Source organism: Ranitomeya imitator, chromosome 2, assembly GCF_032444005.1.
Source record: "Ranitomeya imitator isolate aRanImi1 chromosome 2, aRanImi1.pri, whole genome shotgun sequence".
NCBI lineage: Eukaryota > Metazoa > Chordata > Amphibia > Anura > Dendrobatidae > Ranitomeya > Ranitomeya imitator.
Window position 1 is genome coordinate 229,818,281 of NC_091283.1, and position 24,604 is coordinate 229,842,884.

The window sequence follows — 24,604 nt, forward strand, 5'->3', positions numbered from 1 at the left end:
TGCTCTAACACCAGGACCTTCTGCCCTATTTCCAAGGTGCGCTCTCTGGCCCTCCGATCGTACCATACGCGCTGGTGCCGCTGGGCCACCTGCATGTTCCCATGTACATCCTGGGTCAGCTCCTGTAGGCGTTCCCGGAATTCCAGCACATAGGGTACAATAGGTACCCCTTCTATGATGCCCTCCCCTTCCCAGTGTTCTAGCACTAAGTCTAGGGTTCCCCTTACCCGTCTCCCGTATACCAGTTCGAATGGGGAGTACCCCGTGGTTTCTTGGGTCACCTCTCGATAGGCAAACAGGAGGTGAGGCAAGAATTTCTCCCAGTCCCTGTAGGTCCTGGTAAAAGTCCCAATGAGTTGTTTTAACGTCCCGTTAAAGCGTTCACACAACCCATTGATTTGCGGGTGGTACGGGGCGCTTCTAATGGACTTTACGCCGCACAGCTTCCACAGTTGGTTGGTCACCTCTGCTGTAAACTGGGTACCCTGGTCTGAGATAATCTCCCGGGGAAATCCAACCCGTGAGAAAACCTGGAGCAGGGCAGCCGCCAACGTCTCTGCCAGTATGTTAGGTAATGCAACCGCCTCTGGATACCGTGTGGCATAATCTACCACTGTCAATATATACCTTTTCCCTGACAGACTGGGTTTGGCTAATGGCCCTATCAGATCGACTGCTACTCGGCTAATTGGTTCCTCCACAATGGGGAGGGGGCGTAATTTGGCCTTGCATCGATCTCCCCTCTTGCCAATGCGCTGGCAACTGTCACAGGTCTGGCAGTATTGATGAACATCATAGGTTACCCCCGGCCAAAAGAAGTTTTGTGTCAGACGATGCCTGGTGTGACTGACGCTGAAGTGCCCGGCCAAGGGTATGTCATGAGAGATTCGCAGTAACTCCTGCCTATACTTCTTGTCGTTTTATAGTGGGGCTCGTCCCTGTGTGGTGCTGCTCTGTGATCCGGTAGAGGAGTCCCTGCTTCCATATAAACTGTTCCCCTTCCAGTACCCCTCTCCCCTCCTGTGCCTTCCCACGATATCCCTCCAATGAAGGATCCTCAAGTAACTCCCTCTTAAATTCATCTGGGGTGGCCCAAGAAATGTGTCTGGCTATGGGAATACGTGTAGGGCTGGGATGTCTTACCTGGGCCTCCTCTGAGTGTGATTCCGCCTCCGCAGCTCGAGCTTGTCTCCGGGTGGTCACAGGATATGTCTCAGCCAGAGGGGCAACAGAGAAGGCAGACAACATGGGCCCCAAGTCATTTCCCTGCAAAACGTCTGCAGGCAAATCCTCCATCAAGCCGACCTCAACAAGGCCATCCCCAACTCCCCAGTTCAGGTGAATCCTGGCAGTGGGCAGTCGATGTATGGCTCCCCCTGCTACACGGACTGCCACTGTCCGGTCCGTCTTCTCTTGGTCCCGGACGAGATGAGGCTTCACAAGGGTCAAAGTTGCTCTGGAATCTCTTAGTCCCTGCATGCGTTTCCCATTAACCCACATGACCTGTCGATGCTGTTGTCGATTATCTGCCTGGGCTGCCTGCACGGGGTCTACTTTATGCAGCACTTCCTCCATGTCTTCCATCCCTTGGTTAGTTGTAGCCCCCAATGCCGGGTCAGCTTCGCCTTGGTAGCAGTGTACAGCGGCCCGGCAGAAGGTAGCTGTTCCCGCCTTTGGCCACTGGGTATGCTGAGTCCGGTTGGGACATTGTCTTTGCAGGTGGCCCAGCTGACGGCAGGTGTGGCATCGCGCCCCAGGGGAACTGTGGTAGGCCGGGTTCCTAGCTGGTCCCCCTACACTCTTTGGTGGTTTGGGGCCCTCCAGGTCCATGGGCGGACCCCTAGTGACCATCTTCGATCCGGACAACTGAGGCCTCCTGGCGTCATGATGTTCATCGGCCAGACGAGCGGCTTCCTCAAGAGTCATTGGCCGCCTGTCCCGAATCCATTCCTGTGTCTCGGGGTTTAGTCCATTAAAGAATCATTCTAACAAGAATAGCTGGAGGACGTCCTCCTTAGTGGTTGCTTGGCTCCCTTGTACCCACTGTAGCAGTGACCGCCGTAATTTACAGGCCCATTCAGCGTGGGTATCGGTTACTCATTTTATAAGTCCGCGGAACTTTTGGCGGTATGCCTCTGGTGTCAGCGCATGCCGGGCCAAGATCACTTCTTTGATCCGCTCATAGTCCCAACAGTCCTCATCAGGTACCGTGTGATAGGCGTCCGCTGCCCGGCCTGTCAGCTTGCTGGCCAGAATCTGAACCCGTTTCTCCGGCTTCACTTGATGAAGGGCACACTGCCGCTCAAAGTCCTGCAGAAAACCATCAATGTCTTCCTCTGCCTCCCCTAACTGTCAGAAGGCATTATACTGGATCTTTTTGTGGCTTACTGTTGAAGGTACCTGGCCAGAGGCCAGAGCTCCCCTTGCTCGCTGACTCTCCTCTCTCCGCTCTGCCCTCTCCATCTTGGCCAGCTCTACTTTGGTCCGCTCTGCCATCTCCATCTTGGCCAGCTCCACTTTGGTCCTCTCTGCCATCTCCATCTTGGTTAGCTCTATCCTGGTCCGGCCATCTCTTCCTTCAGATCAGTACGCACATCAGCCATCACCTCTCGTATGATCTCTACTGCAGGGTTTGGGCCATAGAACGTCAGTCTGTTCTTTACCTCCCTCTGGAATTCAGTCTCCTCCACGTTCACATTGGGGGGTGCTGCACTGTCATGTTCCATAATGGCTGCTATCAAATCCGCTTTTGTTTTGTTGCTGGCGATTAGCCCTCGGGATTCCACCAGATCTTTTAATGTAGTTCTCTTTAACTTCTAGTAGTTGTCTTCCATTCATTCCTTTCCTCCTGTAGAAGGGGTATCACATCCCGCTGTCTGCCACCAGTGTAGAGAGGTCTACTGTGCCGTAGTACCTCTTTCAGCACCCCCCCGTGTTTAAGGAGGTCCACTCTGCTTTTGCTAGATTCTGAATGAAGGACGCTGGCAGGAATTTCTTGATTACATGAGAGTGTATAAAAGCTGACTGCTTCTCCACGTATTTCCAGTCTAAAGAACCCACTTTATTCACAGCACACAGAATATATAACACAGATACACAGGGCAGGCCAATAGGAAAACAGCAGGCCAGACATACATTACAATAGCTGCAGGGGGCCGGAGCCTGCTGATATTTACTGTGGGAATTACAAAGGTGGAGGAGGTCAGAAGGAGAATATCTTGTCCAGGGGCGCAGCCTGTGGACTGATGCATTTCACACGGAATCTATTATACATACATATACTGCATAACATATTCTTGGTGCTGGGGGGTTCTGTAACAAGCGTTAGGTATGTCTACCTGAAAACACACAGGAGGCACCAAGAGACTGCCATAATGAGCAGTGCATAAGGAAAAATGGCTGGGTGGAAAAGCATTAGGAATGTCTACCTGAAAACACACAGGAGGCACCAAGAGACTGCCATAATGAGCAGTGCATAAGGAAAGAAGGCTGGGTGGAAGAGCGTTAAGTATGTCTACCTGAAAACACATGGGAGGCACAATTGGACTGCCATAATGAGCAATGATTAAGGAAAGAGGGGTGGGTGGAACAGCGTTAAGTTAATCTACCTGAAAGCACACGGGAGGCAGCAAGAGATTGCCATAATGAGCAGTGCATAAGGAAAGAGGGCTGAGTGAAAGAGCATTAGGTATATCTACCTGAAAGCACACAGGAGGCATCAAGGAACTCCCATAATGAGCATTGCATAAGGAAAGAGGGCTGGATGGAAGAGCGTTAAGTATGTCTACCTGAAAACCCACGGGAGGCACCAAGAGACTGCCATAATGAGCAGTGCCTAAGGAAAGAGGGCTGGGTGGAAGAGCGTTAAGTATGTCTACCTGAAAACACATGGGAGGCACCAAGAGACTGCCATAACGAGCAGTGTATAAGGAAAAAGGTCTGAGTGGAAAAGCATTAGGTATGTCTACCTGAAAACACACGGGAGGCATCAAGAGACTGCCATAATGAGCAGTGCATAAGGAAAGAGGGCTGGGTGGAAGAGCGTTAGGTATATCTACCTGAAGCACACGGGAAGCATCAAGGAACTCCCATAATGCACATTGCATAAAGAAAGAGGGCTGGATGGAAGAGCGTTAAGTATGTCTACCTGAAAACCCACGTGAGGCACCAAGAGACTGCCATAATGAGCAGTGCCTAAGGAAAGAGGGCTGGGTGGAAGAGCGTTAAGTATGTCTACCTGAAAACTGTCATGATCCGGTGACCTTGGAGCTGCATGAAACTTTCTCTGGAGTAGGTGGAAACTGTACTGACCGCAAATCCTAAACTAACACCGCAACTAGAAGTAGCCGTGGGGTGTGCCTAACAAATCCTAGACACCTCGACACAGCCGGAGGACTAAATACCCCTATAGATGGAAATAGGAATTCTACCTTGCCTCAGAGCAGAACCCCAAAGGATAGGCAGCCCCCCACGAATATTGACTGTGAGTAGTAGAGGAAAGACACACGCAGGCAGAAAAAAGGATTTAGCAAAAGAGGCAGAATACTAAGCGGTCAGTATTAAAACCCTTCCAAAAATATCCACAGCAGATAGTACAAAAATTCCACCATCTAACTAAAGACGTGGAACATATATCTGCAACTCCTGAGAATCCAACAAGACTGAGAAAATACTGACACAATCTAAGCTGGACAAGAAAAAACAAATGAATAGCACTGAATTATTAAGCACACAGCATGTGTGCCACAGAAACAAAAACCAGACACTTATCTTTGCTGATTTGGCAGCAAGGCAGGAGGAACCAGACAGAGATCCAAAACCTCCCAACAACCATGGACAACTTCCAATACACACTTCCGGGAAGCAGGATACCTGTTGTGAGTTCTGTTTTTGGGCTCCCTCTGGTGGTTACTGATGGTACTGGGTGACTTGTGTTCTCTGCGGTCTCTGGTGTCCATCTGTTCCATCAGGTTATGGGAGTTTCCTATTTAACCTGGCTTTTTTGTCATTTCCTCGCCGGCTATCAATGTAATCAGCGTGTCTTTTTACCTCTGCTCCCTGCGTCTGTTATCTTCAGGACAAGCTAAGTTTTGATTTTCCTGTTCCACATTTTGCTTTATTTTTGTCTTAGTCCAGCTTGCAGATATGTGATTCCTTGCTGCTGGTTGCTCTAGTGGGCTGAAATTACTCCTCATGTTCCATGAGTTGGCACATGAGTTCAAGTAATTTCAGGATGGTTTTTTGAAGGGTTTTTCGCTGACCGCGCAGTTCACTTTTGTATCCTTTGCTATCTAGCTTTAGCGGGCCTCATTTTTGCTGATTCTATTTTCATAACTACGTATGTGCTTTCCTCTCATTTCACCGTTATTACATGTGGGGGGCTGCTATTTCTGTGGGGTGTTTCTCTGGAGGCAAGTGAGGTCTGTGTTTCTTCTAATAGGGGAAGTTAATCCTTCGGCTGGCGCGAGACGTCTAGGAATCATCGTAGGCACATTCCCCGGCTACTGCTAGTTGTGTGTTTAGGTTCAGGATCGCGGTCAGCTCAGGTTCCATCACCCTAGAGCTTGTTTTGTTTTTGTGCTTGTCCTTTTGTGATCCCCTGCCATTGGGATCATGACAGTATAGCCGGCCGAAAAAAAAATTGGTCATCGTTTTGGCTGAAGTAGGAGGAAAAGTAGTCTGAGGAAGTTTTTTTTTTTTTTTTTTCCTCCCCCTCCTCAGTGTTTGCTGCCTAGCCTTAATTGCAGCTTGGCTGCTTCTTTCCTCCTCTTAATCCTTGAATGGCTCTGACCTCAGCTGTTTATCATGGACGTCCAGAGTTTGGCTTCCAGCCTGAATAATCTTGCTGCTAAGGTTCAAAATATACAAGATTTTGTTGTACATACGCCTATGTCTGAACCTAGAATTCCTATCCCAGAGTTTTTTTCTGGAGATAGATCTAGTTTTCTGAATTTTAGGAACAATTGCAAGTTGTTTCTTTCCTTGAAATCTCGCTCCTCTGGAGACCCTGCTCAGCAGGTCAAGATTGTTATATCTTTCCTGCGGGGTGACCCTCAGAATTGGGCATTTGCATTGGCACCAGGGGATCCTGCGTTGCTCAATGTGGATGCGTTTCTTCTGGCATTGGGTTTGCTCTATGAGGAACCTAACCTAGAGATTCAGGCTGAAAAAGCTTTATTGGCTCTCTCTCAGGGGCAAGATGAAGCAGAAATATATTGTCAGAAATTTCGGAAATGGTCGGTGCTTACTCAGTGGAATGAGTGCGCTCTGGCTGCAAAATTCAGAGATGGCCTTTCTGAGGCCATTAAAGATGTTATGGTGGGGTTCCCGGCGCCTACAGGTCTGAATGAGTCCATGACTATGGCTATTCAGATTGATCGGCGTTTACGGGAGCGCAAACCTGTGCACCATTTGGCGGTGTCTTCTGAACAGGCACCTGAGATAATGCAATGTGATAGAATTCAGTCCAGAAGTGAACGGCAAAATTATAGGTGGAAAAATGGATTGTGTTTTTATTGTGGTGATTCAGCTCATGTTATATCAGCATGCTCTAAACGCACAAAAAAGGTTGATAAGTCTGTTGCCATTGGTACTTTACAGTCTAAGTTCATTCTGTCTGTGACTCTGATTTGTTCATTATCATCCATTTCCGTCGATGCCTATGTGGATTCAGGCGCTGCCCTGAGTCTTATGGATTGGTCATTTGCCAATCGCTGTGGGTTTAGTCTGGAACCTCTGGAAGTTCCTATTCCTTTGAAAGGAATTGACTCTACACCTTTGGCTATGAATAAACCTCAGTACTGGACACAAGTGACCATGCGTATGACTCCCGTTCATCAGGAGGTGATTCGCTTCCTGGTACTGTATAATTTACATGATGTCTTAGTGCTTGGTCTGCCATGGTTACAAACTCATAACCCAGTCCTGGACTGGAAAACAATGTCTGTGTTAAGCTGGGGATGTCAGGGGGTTCATGATGATGCATTTCCGATTTCTATCGCTTCATCTACTCCTTCTGAGGTTCCGGTATTTTTGTCTGATTATCGGGAGGTTTTTGAGGAGCCTAAGCTCAGTTCGCTTCCTCCTCACAGGGATTGCGATTGTGCTATAGATTTGATTCCTGGCAGTAAATTCCCTAAAGGTCGTTTGTTCAATCTGTCAGTGCCAGAGCATACTGCTATGCGGAATTATGTTAAGGAGTCCTTGGAAAAGGGACATATCCGTCCATCTTCGTCCCCTTTGGGAGCAGGTTTTTTTTTCGTGGCCAAAAAAGATGGTTCCTTGAGGCCTTGCACAGATTATCGTCTTTTGAATAAGATTACAGTCAAATATCAGTATCCTTTGCAATTGTTGACTGATTTGTTCGCTCGCATTAAGGGGGCTAAATGGTTCACTAAGATTGATCTTCGGGGTGCATATAATCTTGTGCGGATAAGGCAGGGTGATGAGTGGAAAACCGCATTTAATACGCCTGAGGGCCATTTCGAGTATTTGGTGATGCCTTTTGGACTTTCTAATGCTCCTTCTGTCTTCCAGTCTTTTATGCACGATATTTTCCGTGAATATCTGGATAAATTTATTATCGTGTATTTGGATGATGTTTTGGTTTTTTCTGATGACTGGGAGTCTCATGTTCAGCAGGTCAGGAAGGTGTTTCAGGTCCTGCGGGCCAATTCTTTGTTTGTAAAGGGTTCTAAATGTCTCTTTGGAGTCCAGAAGATTTCTTTTTTGGGGTATATTTTTTCCCCTTCTACTATTGAGATGGATCCCGTCAAGGTTCAGGCTATTTGTGACTGGACGCAGCCTACATCTCTTAAGAGTCTACAGAAGTTCTTGGGCTTTGCTAATTTTTATCGTCGCTTCATAACTAATTTTTCTAGTGTTGTTAAGCCTTTGACGGATTTGACTAAGAAGGGTGCTGGTGTTACTGATTGGTCTCCTGCGGCTGTGGAGGCCTTTCAGGAACTTAAGCGCCGGTTTTCTTCTGCTCCTGTGTTGTGTCAGCCAGATACGTCGCTTCCTTTTCAGGTTGAGGTTGATGCTTCCGAGATCGGAGCGGGGCGGTTTTGTCACAGAGAAGCTCCGATGGCTCAGTGATGAAGCCATGTGCGTTCTTTTCTAGAAAATTTTCGCCCGCTGAACGGAATTATGATGTTGGTAATCGGGAGCTTTTGGCCATGAAGTGGGCATTTGAGGAGTGGCGTCATTGGCTTGAGGGTGCTAGACATCGTGTGGTGGTCTTGACTGATCACAAAAATCTGATGTACCTTGAGTCTGCCAAGCGTCTGAATCCTAGACAGGCTCGTTGGTCACTGTTTTTCTCCCGTTTCAATTTTGTGGTTTCATACCTGCCAGGTTCAAAGAATGTGAAGGCGGATGCTCTTTCTAGGAGTTTTGTGCCTGACTCCCCTGGAAATTCTGAGCCCACTGGTATCCTTAGGGATGGGGTGATTTTGTCGGCTGTCTCCCCAGACTTGCGACGTGCTTTGCAGGAGTTTCAGGCAGATAAACCTGATCGTTGTCCGCCGGAAAGACTGTTTGTTCCGGATAATTGGACCAGTAGAGTCATCTCCGAGGTCCATTCTTCTGTGTTGGCAGGTCATCCTGGAATATTTGGTACTAGAGACTTGGTGGGCAGGTCTTTTTGGTGGCCTTCCTTGTCGAGGGATGTGCGTTCTTTCGTGCAGTCTTGTGGAGTTTGCGCTCGGGCTAAGCCTTACTGTTCTCGGGCCAGTGGATTGTTGTCACCTTTGCCTATCCCGAAGAGGCCTTGGACGCACATTTCCATGGACTTTATTTCGGATCTCCCTGTCTCTCAAAAAATGTCCGTCATATGGGTTGTGTGTGACCGCTTTTCTAAGATGGTTCATCTGGTACCCTTGCCTAAGTTACCTTCCTCCTCTGAGTTGGTTCCTCTGTTTTTTCAAAACGTGGTCCGTTTGCATGGCATTCCGGAGAACATCGTTTCTGACAGGGGATCCCAGTTTGTGTCTAGATTTTGGCGGACGTTCTGTGCTAAGATGGGCATTGATTTGTCCTTTTCGTCTGCATTCCATCCCCAGACGAATGGACAGACGGAACGAACTAATCAGACTTTAGAAACTTATTTAAGGTGTTTTGTTTCTGCTGATCAAGATGACTGGGTTTCCTTTTTGCCGCTTGCCGAGTTTGCCCTTAATAATCGGGCTAGTTCTGCTACCTTGGTTTCTCCTTTCTTTTGTAATTCGGGGTTTCATCCTCGTTTTTCCTCTGATCAGGTGGAGCCTTCTGATTGTCCTGGAGTGGACATGGTGGTGGATAGATTGGTAGAGCAGCTTAGTATACATTTTTTGCAAAAAACGTATCAACCAAATACCCTGTTTTTTACATCTTTTACTAGCACTTGCGGATTACTGCAACATTTTTTCAAACTGAGTGTTTTTGGTTTTACTATTCTCTTTTGTGTCTTCAGGTTTCTTGGTGGTGTGTGAACATGATCATACAGACTTGTTCACTGTGCAAGTAGCCCATGTGTTCCTGTTTCCATAATTGTTCTCTTGTGTCTACAAGACTGGGGAGTTCCACCACTCCTCTTGGGCTATCTGCACAAAAGCTGTTCTACCCTGTATGCACACATGGATTTTTCCTCTCTGAACCCTGTTCACACAGGTTATATACAGATGATCAGGTTTTTAAATACATCAGATAGGGATTGCATACATTAGTTAGGACTGCTCTGATAAGGGTATACCGTGAAGATTGGTAGAGCAGCTTAGTATACATTTTTTGCAAAAAACGTATCAACCAAATACCCTGTTTTTTACATCTTTTACTAGCACTTGCGGATTACTGCAACATTTTTTCAAACTGAGTGTTTTTGGTTTTACTATTCTCTTTTGTGTCTTCAGGTTTCTTGGTGGTGTGTGAACATGATCATACAGACTTGTTCACTGTGCAAGTAGCCCATGTGTTCCTGTTTCCATAATTGTTCTCTTGTGTCTACAAGACTGGGGAGTTCCACCACTCCTCTTGGGCTATCTGCACAAAAGCTGTTCTACCCTGTATGCACACATGGATTTTTCCTCTCTGAACCCTGTTCACACAGGTTATATACAGATGATCAGGTTTTTAAATACATCAGATAGGGATTTCATACATTAGTTAGGACTGCTCTGATAAGGGTATACCGTGAAGATTGGTAGAGCAGCTTAGTATACATTTTTTGCAAAAAACGTATCAACCAAATACCCTGTTTTTTACATCTTTTACTAGCACTTGCGGATTACTGCAACATTTTTTCAAACTGAGTGTTTTTGGTTTTACTATTCTCTTTTGTGTCTTCAGGTTTCTTGGTGGTGTGTGAACATGATCATACAGACTTGTTCACTGTGCAAGTAGCCCATGTGTTCCTGTTTCCATAATTGTTCTCTTGTGTCTACAAGACTGGGGAGTTCCACCACTCCTCTTGGGCTATCTGCACAAAAGCTGTTCTACCCTGTATGCACACATGGATTTTTCCTCTCTGAACCCTGTTCACACAGGTTATATACAGATGATCAGGTTTTTAAATACATCAGATAGGGATTGCATACATTAGTTAGGACTGCTCTGATAAGGGTATACCGTGAAGATTGGTAGAGCAGCTTAGTATACATTTTTTGCAAAAAACGTATCAACCAAATACCCTGTTTTTTACATCTTTTACTAGCACTTGCGGATTACTGCAACATTTTTTCAAACTGAGTGTTTTTGGTTTTACTATTCTCTTTTGTGTCTTCAGGTTTCTTGGTGGTGTGTGAACATGATCATACAGACTTGTTCACTGTGCAAGTAGCCCATGTGTTCCTGTTTCCATGGTGGTGGATAGGTTGCATCAGATTTGGAGTCATGTGGTGGACAATTTGAAGTTGTCCCAGGAGAGGGCTCAGCAGTTTGCTAATCGCCGTCACCGCGTGGGTCCTCGACTTCTTGTTGGGGACTTGGTGTGGTTGTCTTCTCGTTTTGTTCCTATGAAGGTCTCTTCTCCTAAGTTCAAGCCTCGGTTCATCGGTCCCTATAGGATCTTGGAAATTCTTAACCCTGTGTCGTTTCGTTTGGATCTCCCGGCATCGTTTGCTATTCATAATGTGTTCCATCGGTCGTTGTTGCGGAAGTATGAGGTACCTGTTGTTCCTTCGCTTGAGCCTCCTGCTCCGGTGCTGGTGGAGGGTGAATTGGAGTATGTTGTGGAGAAGATCTTGGATTCTCGTGTTTCCAGACGGAAACTCCAGTATTTGGTCAAGTGGAAGGGTTATGGTCAGGAGGATAATTCTTGGGTGATTGCCTCTGATGTTCATGCTGCCGATTTGGTCCGTGCTTTTCATAGGGCTCATCCTGGTCGCCCTGGTGGTTCTCGTGAGGGTTCGGTGACCCCTCCTCAAGGGGGGGGTACTGTTGTGAGTTCTGTTTTTGGGCTCCCTCTGGTGGTTACTGATGGTACTGGGTGACTTGTGTTCTCTGCGGTGTCCACCTGTTCCATCAGGTTATGGGAGTTTCCTATTTAACCTGGCTTTTTTGTCATTTCCTCGTCGGCTATCAATGTAATCAGCGTGTCTTTTTACCTCTGCTCCCTGCGTCTGTTATCTTCAGGACAAGCTAAGTTTTGATTTTCCTGTTCCACGTTTTGCTTTATTTTTGTCTTAGTCCAGCTTGCAGATATGTGATTCCTTGCTGCTGGTTGCTCTAGTGGGCTGAAATTACTCCTCATGTTCCATGAGTTGGCACATGAGTTCAAGTAATTTCAGGATGGTTTTTTGAAGGGTTTTTCGCTGACCGCGCAGTTCACTTTTGTATCCTCTGCTATCTAGCTTTAGCGGGCCTCATTTTTGCTGATTCTATTTTCATAACTACGTATGTGCTTTCCTCTCATTTCACCGTTATTACATGTGGGGGGCTGCTATTTCTGTGGGGTGTTTCTCTGGAGGCAAGTGAGGTCTGTGTTTCTTCTAATAGGGGAAGTTAATCCTTCGGCTGGCGCGAGACGTCTAGGAATCATCGTAGGCACGTTCCCCGGCTACTGCTAGTTGTGTGTTTAGGTTCAGGATCGCGGTCAGCTCAGGTTCCATCACCCTAGAGCTTGTTTTGTTTTTGTGCTTGTCCTTTTGTGATCCCCTGCCATTGGGATCATGACAGATACCACAGCGCCACACCAAGAGGAGCCCTTTTTGGGACCTAATTTCAAATTTTCAAACAGTATCAGCTACTCAGTTTGAGAAAGACACGGAATTGGGTCGAAACGTCACTTTTTTTCTTATCCTGCTGTATGTGTACATATATTTGAATGTCAAACACATGTGAATAAATACACCACTTTGCAAGCTATAACCCGAGAGAGTGTGGCTGTTTTCTCGCTTATTTAACCATGGACAACTGGCAAGGACTAATGAATCCTGCACACCTAAATACCCCAGTCAGAACTGCAATCAGCAGATACACCTGACCAGGGCTGCAACCCAGGGACAACTGCATTACCACCTACAACCACCGGAGGGAACCCAAAAGCAGAATTCGCAACAGTACCCCCCCCCTTGAGGAGGGGTCACCGAACCCTCACCAGAGCCCCCAGGCCGATCAGGACGAGCCAGATGTAAGGCACGGACCAAATCAGCAGCATGGACATCAGAGGCGAAAACCCAAGAATTATCCTCCTGGCCATAACCCTTCCATTTGAGACGGACTCTGGAGAAGGTGGTCCCTGTACTGACCGCAAACCCTGAACCTAGCAGCGCAACTAGAAGTAGCCGTGGGGGGTACCTAACACTCCCTAGACCCCTCGGCACAGCCTAAGATCTAACTACCCCTAAAGACAGAAACAGGAAACCTATCTTGCCTCAGAGAAAATCCCCAAAGGATAGATAGCCCCCCACAAATATTGACCGTGAGAGGAGAGGGAAATAACATACGCAGATATGAAATCAGATTTTAGCATAGGAGGCTATACTAGCTAAAAAGAAAGAATAGAACAGAGTACTATGCGGTCAGTATAAAAACACTAGAAAATATCCACCGCAGAAAATACGGATCACCACATCTGACTAAAGACATGGGGGGTATATCTGCATCTCCAGAGAAATAGCTAGGCTGCAAAAAATCCTTCACAGACCAAGCTGGACAAGACAAAAACATGAAAATGCACAGAACTATAAAGTCCACAGCAGGTGGACAGCAAAAACAAAGCCAGGACTTATATTTGTAGAAAAACACAGCAAACTGGAGAGACCAGCAGGGAAGTGAATCCTTCAAGAACAATGGACAACTGGCACTGACTAAAGGATCCTGCAAAGCTATATACCCCAGTCAGTTTTGCAATTAGTAGATACACCTGTCCACTCCTGCAGTCCAGGCACAACTGCATTACCCTCTACAACCACCGGAGGGAGCCCAAAAGCTGAATTCACAACAGTACCCCCCTTGAGGAGGGGTCACCGAACCCTCACCAGAGCCCCCAGGCCAATCAGAATGAGCCCGATGAAAGGCACGAACCAAATCAACGGCATGGACATCAGAGGCAGAAACCCAAGAATTATCCTCCTGGCCATAACCCTTCCACTTGACAAGGTACTGAAGCTTCCGCCTCGAAAAACGGGAATCCAAAATCTTCTCAACAACATATTCCAACTCCCCATCGACCAATACAGGGGCCGGAGGATCAACAGAGGGAACAACGGGCTCCACATATTTCTGCAACAAAGATCTATGGAAGACATTATGAATAGCAAAAGAGGCCGGAAGCGCCAGGCGAAAGGACACCGGATTAATAATCTCAGAAATCCTATAAGGACCAATAAATCGAGGCTTAAACTTAGGGGAAGAAACCTTCATAGGAACATGACGGGAAGATAACCAAACCAGATCACCAACCCGAAGCCGGGAACCAACACACCGACAACGGTTAGCAAAACGCTGAGCCTCCTCCTGAGACAGCACCAAATTGTCCACCACATAAGCCCAAATCTGCTGCAACCTGTCGACCACAGAATCCACACCAGGAAGGTCAGAAGGCTCAACCTGCCCAGAAGAAAAACGAGGATGAAAACCAAAATTACAAAAAAAAAGGCGAAACCAAAGTAGCCGAACTAGCCCGATTATTAAGGGCAAACTCGGACAATGGCAAAAAAGCCACCCAATCATCCTGATCAGCAGACACAAAGCATCTCAAATAGGTCTCCAAGGCCTGAATAGTTCGCTCAGTCTGGCCATTTGTCTGAGGATGAAATGCAGAGGAAAAAGAGAAATCAATGCCCAGCTTGGCACAAAAGGCCCGCCAAAACCTAGAAACAAACTGGGAACCTCTGTCGGACACAATATTCTCCGGAATACCATGCAAATGTACCACATGCTGAAAAAACAACGGAACCAAATCAGAAGAAGAAGGCAATTTAGGCAAAGGCACCAAATGAACCATCTTAGAAAATCGGTCACAGACAACCCAGATAACCGACATTCTTTGGGAAACAGGAAGATCGGAAATAAAATCCATAGAAATATGCCTCCAAGGTCTCTCAGGGACCGGCAATGGCAAAAGCAACCCACTAGCGCGGGAACAGCAAGGCTTAGCCCGCGCACAAATCCCACAAGACTGCACAAAAGAACGCACATCCCGTGACAAAGAAGGCCACCAAAAGGACCTACTAACCAAATCTCTGGTACCAAAAATCCCAGGATGGCCAACCAACACAGAACAATGAACCTCAGAAATCACTTTACTAATGCATCTATCAGGAACAAACAGTTTCCCCACAGGACAGCGGTCAGGCTTATCAGCCTGAAATTCCTGAAGAACCCGTCGCAAATCAGGGGAGATGGCAGAAAGAATCACCCCTTCCTTCAAAATGCCGACTGGCTCAAGAACCCCAGAGGAATCAGGAAAAAAACTCCTAGAGAGGGCATCCGCCTTCTTAGTACCAGGAATGTACGAGACCACAAAATCAAAAGAGAAAAACAGGGACCATCGAGCCTGTCTAGGATTCAGCCGTTTGGCAGACTCGAGGTAAATCAGATTCTTATGATCGGTCAGGACCACAATACGGTGCTTGGCCCCCTCAAGCCAATGTCGCCACTGCTCAAATGCCCACTTCATAGCCAACAACTCCCGATTGCCGACATCATAGTTGCGTTCCGCAGGCGAAAACTTCCGAGAAAAGAAGGCACACGGTTTCATCAAGGAACCATCAGAATTCCTCTGAGACAAAACGGCCCCTGCCCCAATCTCAGACTCGTCAACCTCAACCTGAAATGGAAGAGAAACATCTGGCTGACGCAACACAGGGGCAGAAGTAAATCGGCGTTTAAGCTCCTGAAAGGCAGAAACAGCCGCGGAGGACCAATTCGTCTCATCAGCGCCTTTCTTGGCAAATCGGTTAGAGGTTTAACCACACTGGAGAAGTTGGCAATTAAACGACGGCAAAAATTAGCAAAGCCCAAGAATTTCTGAAGGCTCTTCACAGATGTGGGCTGAATCCAATCATGAATGGCTTGAACCTTAACCGGATCCATTTCTATAGATGAGGGAGAAAAAATGAAACCCAAAAAAGAAACCTTCTGCACTCCAAAGAGGCACTTTGACCCCTTCACAAATAAAGCATTATTACGGAGGATCTGAAATACCATCCTGACCTGTTTCACATGAGACTCCCAATCATTGGAAAAAATCAAAATATCATCCAAATATACAACCATGAATTTATCAAGATAACTCCGAAAGATATCATGCATGAAGGATTGGAACACGGATGGGGCATTAGAGAGTCCGAATGGCATCACAAGGTATTCAAAATGGCCTTCGGGCGTATTAAATGCAGTTTTCCATTCGTCACCCTGCTTGATACGAATAAGATTATATGCCCCTCGAAGGTCAATCTTAGTAAACCAGATAGACCCCCTAATCCTAGCAAACAAATCAGTAAGCAAAGGCAAGGGGTATTGAAATTTAACCGTGATCTTATTCAAGAGGCGATAATCAATACAGGGTCTCAAGGAGCCATCCTTCTTTCCAACAAAAAAGAACCCCGCTCCCAACGGTAAAGAAGATGGCCGAATATGCCCTTTCTCCAAAGACTCCTTAATATAGCTCCGCATGGTGGTATGTTCAGGCACAGACAGGTTGAAAAGTCGGCCCTTATGGAACTTACAACCTGGAATCAAGTCAATAGCACAATCACAGTCCCTATGCGGTGGAAGGGAACTGGATTTGGGCTCATCGAATACATCCTAGAAGTCAGACAAGAACTCAGGAACTACAGAAGAGGGGGAAGAGGAAATTGACATAAAAGGAACCTGATCATGAACCCCCTGACAACCCCAACTAGTCACAGACATGGATTTCCAATCTAACACCGGATTATGTAGCTGCAACCATGGAAAACCCAGCACAATATCATCATGCAAATTATGCAACACCAGAAAACGACAATCTTCCTGATGGGCTGGCGCCATGCGCATGGTCAGCTGTGTCCAAAACTGAGGTTTATTTTTAGCCAACGGTGTAGCATCAATGCCCCTCAAAGGAATATGGTTCTGCAAAGGCTGCAAGGGAAAACCACAACGTCTGGCAAATTCTAAGTCCATTAAGTTCAGAGCGGCGCCTGAATCCACAAATGCCATGACAGAAAATGATGATAATGAGCAGATCAAGGTCACAGATAACAGAAATTTAGGTTGTATAGTACTGATGGCAACAGAACTAGCGATTCTCTTAGTACGCTTAGGGCAATCAGAAATAACATGAGCAGAATCGCCGCAGTAAAAACACAACCTATTCTGACGCCTGAATGTTTGACGTTCAGCTCTAGACAAAATCCTATCACACTGCATAGGCTCAGGGCTCCGCTCAGAGGACAACGCCACAGTGTGCACAACTCTGCGTTCGCGCAAGCGCCGATCAATCTGAATGGCCAGAGCCATAGAATCACTCAGACCAGCAGGCGTGGGGAACCCCACCATAACATCTTTAACGGATTCAGAAAGACCCTTTCTGAAAATTGCCGCCAAGGCATCCTCATTCCATTTAGTCAGTACAGACCATTTTCTAAATTTCTGGCAATACAATTCTACCGCTTCTTGACCTTGACACAGGGCTAATAAGATTTTCTCAGCCTGATCCACAGAATTAGGCTCATCATATAACAACCCCAATGCCTGAAAGAACGAATCAACATTAATCAAAGCAGGATTGCCAGATTCCAGGGAAAATGCCCAATCCTGTGGGTCACCACGCAGCAGAGATATGATGATTTTAACCTGCTGAATAGGATCACCAGAAGACCGGGGTCTTAATGCAAAAAACAGTTTACAGTTATTTTTGAAACTCAAAAATTTGGATCTGTCACCAAAGAATAAATCAGGAGTGGGAATCTTAGGTTCTAAGGCAGGAGTCTGAACAATGAAATCTGAAATACCCTGGACCCTAGCAGCAAGCTGATCCACCCGAGAAACTAACTCCTGAACATTCATGTTAATACTAGACTCCGTAGCCACCCAGAGGTAAAGAGGAAAGGAAAGACACAACAGACTACAGAAAAAAAAATGGCTCAGCACTTTCCTTCCCTTCTTCTGAGATGCGTTTAACTCATTGTTGGCCAGTTGTACTGTTATGATCTGGTGGCCTAGGAGCAGCATGAGACGGACTCTGGAGAAGGTGGTCCCTGTACTGACCGCAAACCCTGAACCTAGCAGCGCAACTAAAAGTAGCCGTAGGGGGTAACTAAGGCTACGTTCAGACTAGCGTTGCGCGCCGCTAGTGCATGACGCACACAAAAACGCGACAAAACGCACGCAAAAACGCTGCGTTTTGCGACGCGTGCGTCGTTTTTTGCCGAAAATCGGACGCAAGAAAAATGCAACTTGTTGCGTTTTCTTGGTCCGATGCTAGCGGCAAAAAAGACGCAAGTGTTGCAAAACGCAACACACAAAAACGCATGCGTCCCCCATGTTAAACATAGGGGCACATGACGGAAACAGGAACACATGGGCTACTTGCACAGTGAACAAGTCTGTAGGATCATGTTCACACACCACCAAGAAACCTGAAGACACAAAAGAGAATAGTAAAACCAAAAACACTCAGTTTGAAAAAATGTTGCAGTAATCCGCAAGTGCTAGTAAAAGATGTAAAAAACAGGGTATTTGGTTGATACGTTTTTTGCAAAAAATGTATACTAAGCTGCTCTACCAATCTTCACGGTATACCCTTATCAGAGCAGTCCTAACTAATGTATGCAATCCCTATCTGATGTATTTAAAAACCTGATCATCTGTATATAACCTGTGTGAACAGGGTTCAGAGAGGAAAAATCCATGTGTGCATACAGGGTAGAACAGCTATTGTGCATATCCCGAAGAGGCCTTGGACGCACATTTCCATGGACTTTATTTCGGATCTCCCTGTCTCTCAAAAAATGTCCGTCATATGGGTTGTGTGTGACCGCTTTTCTAAGATGGTTCATCTGGTACCCTTGCCTAAGTTACCTTCCTCCTCTGAGTTGGTTCCTCTGTTTTTTCAAAACGTGGTCCGTTTGCATGGCATTCCGGAGAACATCGTTTCTGACAGGGGATCCCAGTTTGTGTCTAGATTTTGGCGGACGTTCTGTGCTAAGATGGGCATTGATTTGTCCTTTTCGTCTGCATTCCATCCCCAGACGAATGGACAGACGGAACGAACTAATCAGACTTTAGAAACTTATTTAAGGTGTTTTGTTTCTGCTGATCAAGATGACTGGGTTTCCTTTTTGCCGCTTGCCGAGTTTGCCCTTAATAATCGGGCTAGTTCTGCTACCTTGGTTTCTCCTTTCTTTTGTAATTCGGGGTTTCATCCTCGCTTTTCCTCTGATCAGGTGGAGCCTTCTGATTGTCCTGGAGTGGACATGGTGGTGGATAGATTGGTAGAGCAGCTTAGTATACATTTTTTGCAAAAAACGTATCAACCAAATACCCTGTTTTTTACATCTTTTACTAGCACTTGCGGATTACTGCAACATTTTTTCAAACTGAGTGTTTTTGGTTTTACTATTCTCTTTTGTGTCTTCAGGTTTCTTGGTGGTGTGTGAACATGATCATACAGACTTGTTCACTGTGCAAGTAGCCCATGTGTTCCTGTTTCCATAATTGTTCTCTTGTGTCTACAAGACTGGGGAGTTCCACCACTCCTCTTGGGCTATCTGCACAAAAGCTGTTCTACCCTGTATGCACACATGGATTTTTCCTCTCTGAACCCTGTTCACACAGGTTATATACAGATGATCAGGTTTTTAAATACATCAGATAGGGATTGCATACATTAGTTAGGACTGCTCTGATAAGGGTATACCGTGAAGATTGGTAGAGCAGCTTAGTATACATTTTTTGCAAAAAATGTATCAACCAAATACCCTGTTTTTTACATCTTTTACTAGCACTTGCGGATTACTGCAACATTTTTTCAAACTGAGTGTTTTTGGTTTTACTATTCTCTTTTGTGTCTATAGGGGCGCATGACGCGTGCGTCGCCGCTGCGTTGCCCGACGCTAAGGCGATGCACACTAGCAGAACGCTAGTGTGAACGTAGCCTAACACCCCCTAGACCCCTCGGCACAGCCTAAGATCTAACAACCCTTAAAGACAGAAACAGGAAACCTATCTTGCCTCAGAGAAAATCCCCAAAGGATAGATAGCCCCCCCACAAATATTGACTGTGAGAGGAGAGGGAAATAACACGCATATATGAAATCAGATTTTAGCATAGGAGGCCATACTAGCTAAAAAGAAAGAATAGAACAGAGTACTATGCGGTCAGTATAAAAACACTAGAAAATATCCACCGCAGAAAATACGAATCACCACATCTGACTAAAGACATGGGGGGTATATCTGCATCTCCAGAGAAATAGCTAGGCTGCAAAAAATCCTTCACAGACTAAGCTGGACAAGACAAAAACATGAAAATGCACAGAGCTATAAGGTCCACAGCAGGTGGACAGCAAAAACAAAGCCAGGACTTATCTTTGTAGAAAAACAAAGCAAACTGGAGAGACCAGCAGGGAAGTGAATCCTTCCAGAACAATGGACAACTGGCACTGACTAAAGGATCCTGCAAAACTATATACCCCAGTCAGTTTTGCAATTAGTAGATACACCTGTCCACTCCTGCAGTCCAGGCACAACTGCATTACCCTCTGCCACCACTGGAGGGAGCCCAAAAGCTGAATTCACAAGAGTTAGGTATGTCTACCTGAAAACACACGGGAGGCACCAAGAGACTGCCATAATAAGCAGTGCATAAGGAAAGAGGGCTGGATGGAAGTGCGTTAAGTATGTCTACCTGAAAACACACGGGAGGCACCAAGAGACTGCTATAATGAGCAGTGCATAAGGAAAGAGGGCTGGGTGGAAGAGTGTTAGGTTTGTCTACCTGAAAACACACGGGAGGCACCAAGAGACAGCCAAAATGAGCATTGCATAAAGAAAGAGGGCTGGATGGAAGAGCATTAAGTAGGTCTACCTGAAATCACACGGGAGGCACCAAGAGACTGCCATAATGAGCAGTGCCTAAGGAAAGAGGGCTGGGTGGAAGAGCGTTTAGTATGTCTACCTGAAAACACACGGGAGGCACCATTGGACTGCCATAACGAGCAGTGCATAAGGAAAGAAGGCTGGGTGGAAGATTGTTAGGTATATCTACCTAAAAACATACGGGAGGCACCAAGAGACTGTCATAATGAGCAGTGCATAAGGAAAGATGGATAGGTGGAAGAGTGTTAGGTACATCTACCTGAAGACACACTGGAGGCACCAAGAGACTGCCGTAATGAGCAGTGCCTAAGGAAAGAGGGGTGGGTGGAAGAGCATTAAGTATGTCTACCTGAAAACACACGGGAGGCACCAAGAGACTGTCATAACGAGCAGTGCAAAAGGAAAGAAGGCTGGATGAAAAAGCGTTAGGTATATCTACCTGAAAACACATGGGAGGCACCAAGAGACAGACATAATGAGCATTGCATAAGGAAAGAGGGCTGGATGGAAGAGCGTTAAGTAGGTCTACCTGAAATCACACGGGAGGCACCAAGAGACTTCCATAATGAGCACTGCTTAAGGAAAGAGGGCTGGGTGGAAGAGCGTTAAGTATGTCTACCTGAAAACACACGGGAGGCACCAAGAGACTGCCATAATGAGCAGTGCATAAGGAAAGAAGGCTGGATGGAAGAGCGTTAAGTATGTCTACCTAAAAACACACGGGAGGCACCAAGAGACTGCCATAATGAGCAGTGCCTAAGGAAAGAGGGCTGGGTGGAAGAGCGTTAAGTATGTCTACCTGAAAACACACCGGATGCACGAAGAGACTGCCATAATGAGCAGTGTATAAGGAAAGAGGGCAGGGTGGAAGAGTGCTAAGTATGTCTACCTGAAAACACACGGGAGGCACCAAGAGACTGCCATAATGAGCAGTGCCTAAGGAAAGAGGGCTGGGTGGAAGAGCGTTAGGTATATCTACCTGAAAACACATGGGAGGTATTAAGGGACTCCCATAATGAGCATTGCATAAGGAAAGAGGGCTGGATGGAAGAGCGTTAGGTATATCTACCTGAAAACACACGGGAGGCACCAAGACACTGCCGTAACGAGCAGTGCATAAGGAAAGAAGGCTGGGTGAAAGAGCGTTAGGTATATCTACCTGAAAACACACGGGAGGCACCAAGAGACAGCCAAAATGAGCATTGCATAAGGAAAGAGGGCTGGATGGAAGAGCATTAAGTAGGTCTACCTGAAATCACACAGAGGCACCAGAAGACTGCCATAATGAGCAGTGCCTAAGGAAAGAGGGCTGGGTGGAAGAGCGTTTAGTATGTCTACCTGAAAACACACGAGAGGCACCATTGGACTGCCATAACGAGCAGTGCATAAGGAAAGAAGGCTGGGTGGAAGAGTGATAGGTATATCTACCTTAAAACACATGGGAGGCACCAAGGGACTCCCATAATGAACAGTGCATAAGGAAAGAGAGCTGGGTGGAAGAGTGTTATGTATGTCTACCTGAAAACACACGGGAGGCACTAAGGGACTGCCATAATGAGCAGTGCATAAGGAAAGAGGCCTGGGTGGAAGAGCGTTAGGTATGTCTACCTGAAAACACACGGGAGGCACCAAGGGACTGCCATTATGAGCAGTGCCTAAGGAGAGAGGGATGGGTGGAAGAGCGTTAGGTATGTCTACCTGAAAACACACGGGAGGCACCAAGAGACTGCCATAATGAGCAGTGCATAAGGAAAGAGGGCTGGGTGGAAGAGCGTTAGGTATGTCTACCTGAAGACACACGGGAGGCACCAAGAGACTGTCATAATAAGCAGTGCATAAGGAAAGAGGGCTGGATGGAAGAGCGTTAAGTATGTCTACCTGAAAACACACGGGAGGCACCAAGAGACTGCCATAATGAGCAGTGCATAAGGAAAGAGGGCTGGATGGAGAGCGTTAAGTATGTCTACCTGAAGACACACGGGAGGCACCAAGAGACTGCCATAATGAGAAGTGCATAAGGAAAGAGGGCTGGGTGGAAGAGCGTTAGGTATGTCTACCTGAAGACACACGGGAGGCACCAAGAGACTGCCATAATGAGCAGTGCATATGGAATGAGGGCTGGGTGGAAGAGCGTTAAGTATGTCTACCTGAAAACACACAGTAGGCAAAAAGAGACTGCCATAATGAGCAGTGTATAAGGAAAGAAGGTTGGGTGGAAGAGCGTTAGGTATGTCTACCTGAAGACACATGGGAGGCACCAAGAGACTGCCATAATAAGCAGTGCATAAGGAAAGAGGGCTGGATGGAAGAGCGTTAAGTATGTGCAGCGCCCCAGAGACCTGGTCATTGCAGTATGACGCTCTGCCACTAAGGGGAGTGATGGTACGTCTGATGGCACTAAAGGAGTTCTCCTGACCAAGTATCACCAGCACACATTACACTTCACACTCCGGCCACTAGGGGGAGAAAAAGGCTTTATTTATTGGGCCACTCCTCACAGTGGTAAAACTAGGGGTTGGATAGGAAGTTAGTCAGAAGCTGACTGGGTTGGATTCAGGCAACATCCCGTGGCAGGGGGTGTTGCAGGGAGAAGATTCAGGGGGATCCCTGTCAGGCGTGGGAACCTGGCAGGTGCCTAGCGAACAGAACAGAACGTTATGGAACCGTTCCTGCACTTCTGTTGTGAATTCTGCTTTTGGGCTCCCTCCGGTGGTTGTAGATGGTAATGCAGTTTTCTCTGGGCTGCAGTCTTGGACAGGTGTATCCGCTAATTGCAATTCTGACTGGGCTATTTAGCTTTGCAGGACTCTTTAGTCCTGACCAGTGTTCAATGTTTCTTTGGAAGTGTTGGATCTCTGCCTGGCCTCTCCTGCTTATCTGCCAGTTCAGCAAAGATAAGTGTCTGTTTCTTTTTCTGAAACACACATGCTGTGTGCTTATTTTCAGTGCTGATCTTTTGTTTCTATTTGTCCAGCTTAGACTGTGTCAGTTGTTGTTCTCAGTCAGGTTGGATTCTCTGGAGTTGCAGATATACTCTCCACATCTTTAGTTAGGTGGTGGAGTTTTGTATTTTCTGCTGTGGATTTTTTTGTAGTATTTTTATGCTGACCGCTTAGTATCCTGTCCTGTCCTTTTCTATTTAGCTAGAAGTGGCCTCCTTTGCTAAGCCTGATTTCTGCCTGCCGGTGTCTTTTCCTCTCCAACTCACAGTCATTATTTGTGGGGGGCTGCCTATCCTTTGGGGGTCTACTCTGAGGCAAGATAGTTTTCCTATTTTCATCTTTAGGGGTATTTAGTCCTCCGGCTGTGTTGAGGTGTCTAGGTTTTGTTAGGCACACCCCACGGCTACTTCTAGTTGCATTGATAAGATCAGGGTTTGCGGTCAGTATAGTTACCACCTACTCCAGTGAAGGTTTTCATGCTGCTCCAAGGCCACCTAATCATAACATGAGCCATTTTTTTTTCTTCAGTCTATTTAGTCTTCTCCTCCCTCTTAATCTCTGGTTGGCTGAAGAGCCTTGTGGTAGCATGAATGTTCAGGAATTAGTTTCTCGTGTAGACCAGCTTGCTGCTAGGGTACAGGGTATTTCTGATTACATTGTTCAGACTCCGTCTTTAGAACCGAAGATTCCTACTCCTGATTTGTTTTTTGGTGACAGGTCCAAATTTTTGAGTTTGAAAAACAACTGTAAACTGTTTTTTGCATTGAAACCTCGATCCTCCGGTGATTCCATTCAACAGGTTAAAATCATCATCTCCCTGCTGCGTGGTGATCCACAGGATTGGGCATTTTTCCTGGAATCTGGGGATCCTGCTTTGCTTAATGTAGACTCCTTCTTTCAGGCGTTAGGATTACTGTATGATGAACCTAATTCGGTGGATCAAGCTGAGAAGACCTTGTTGGCCGTGTCTCAGGGGCAAGAGGCGGCTGAATTGTATTGTCAGAAATTCAGAAAATGGTCTGTGTTGACTAAATGGAATAATGATGCTTTGGCGGCAATTTTCAGAAAGGGTCTTTCTGAATCCATTAAAGATGTTATGGTGGGGTTTCCCACACCCTCCAATCTGAGTGATTCTATGTCTCTGGCCATTCAGATTGACC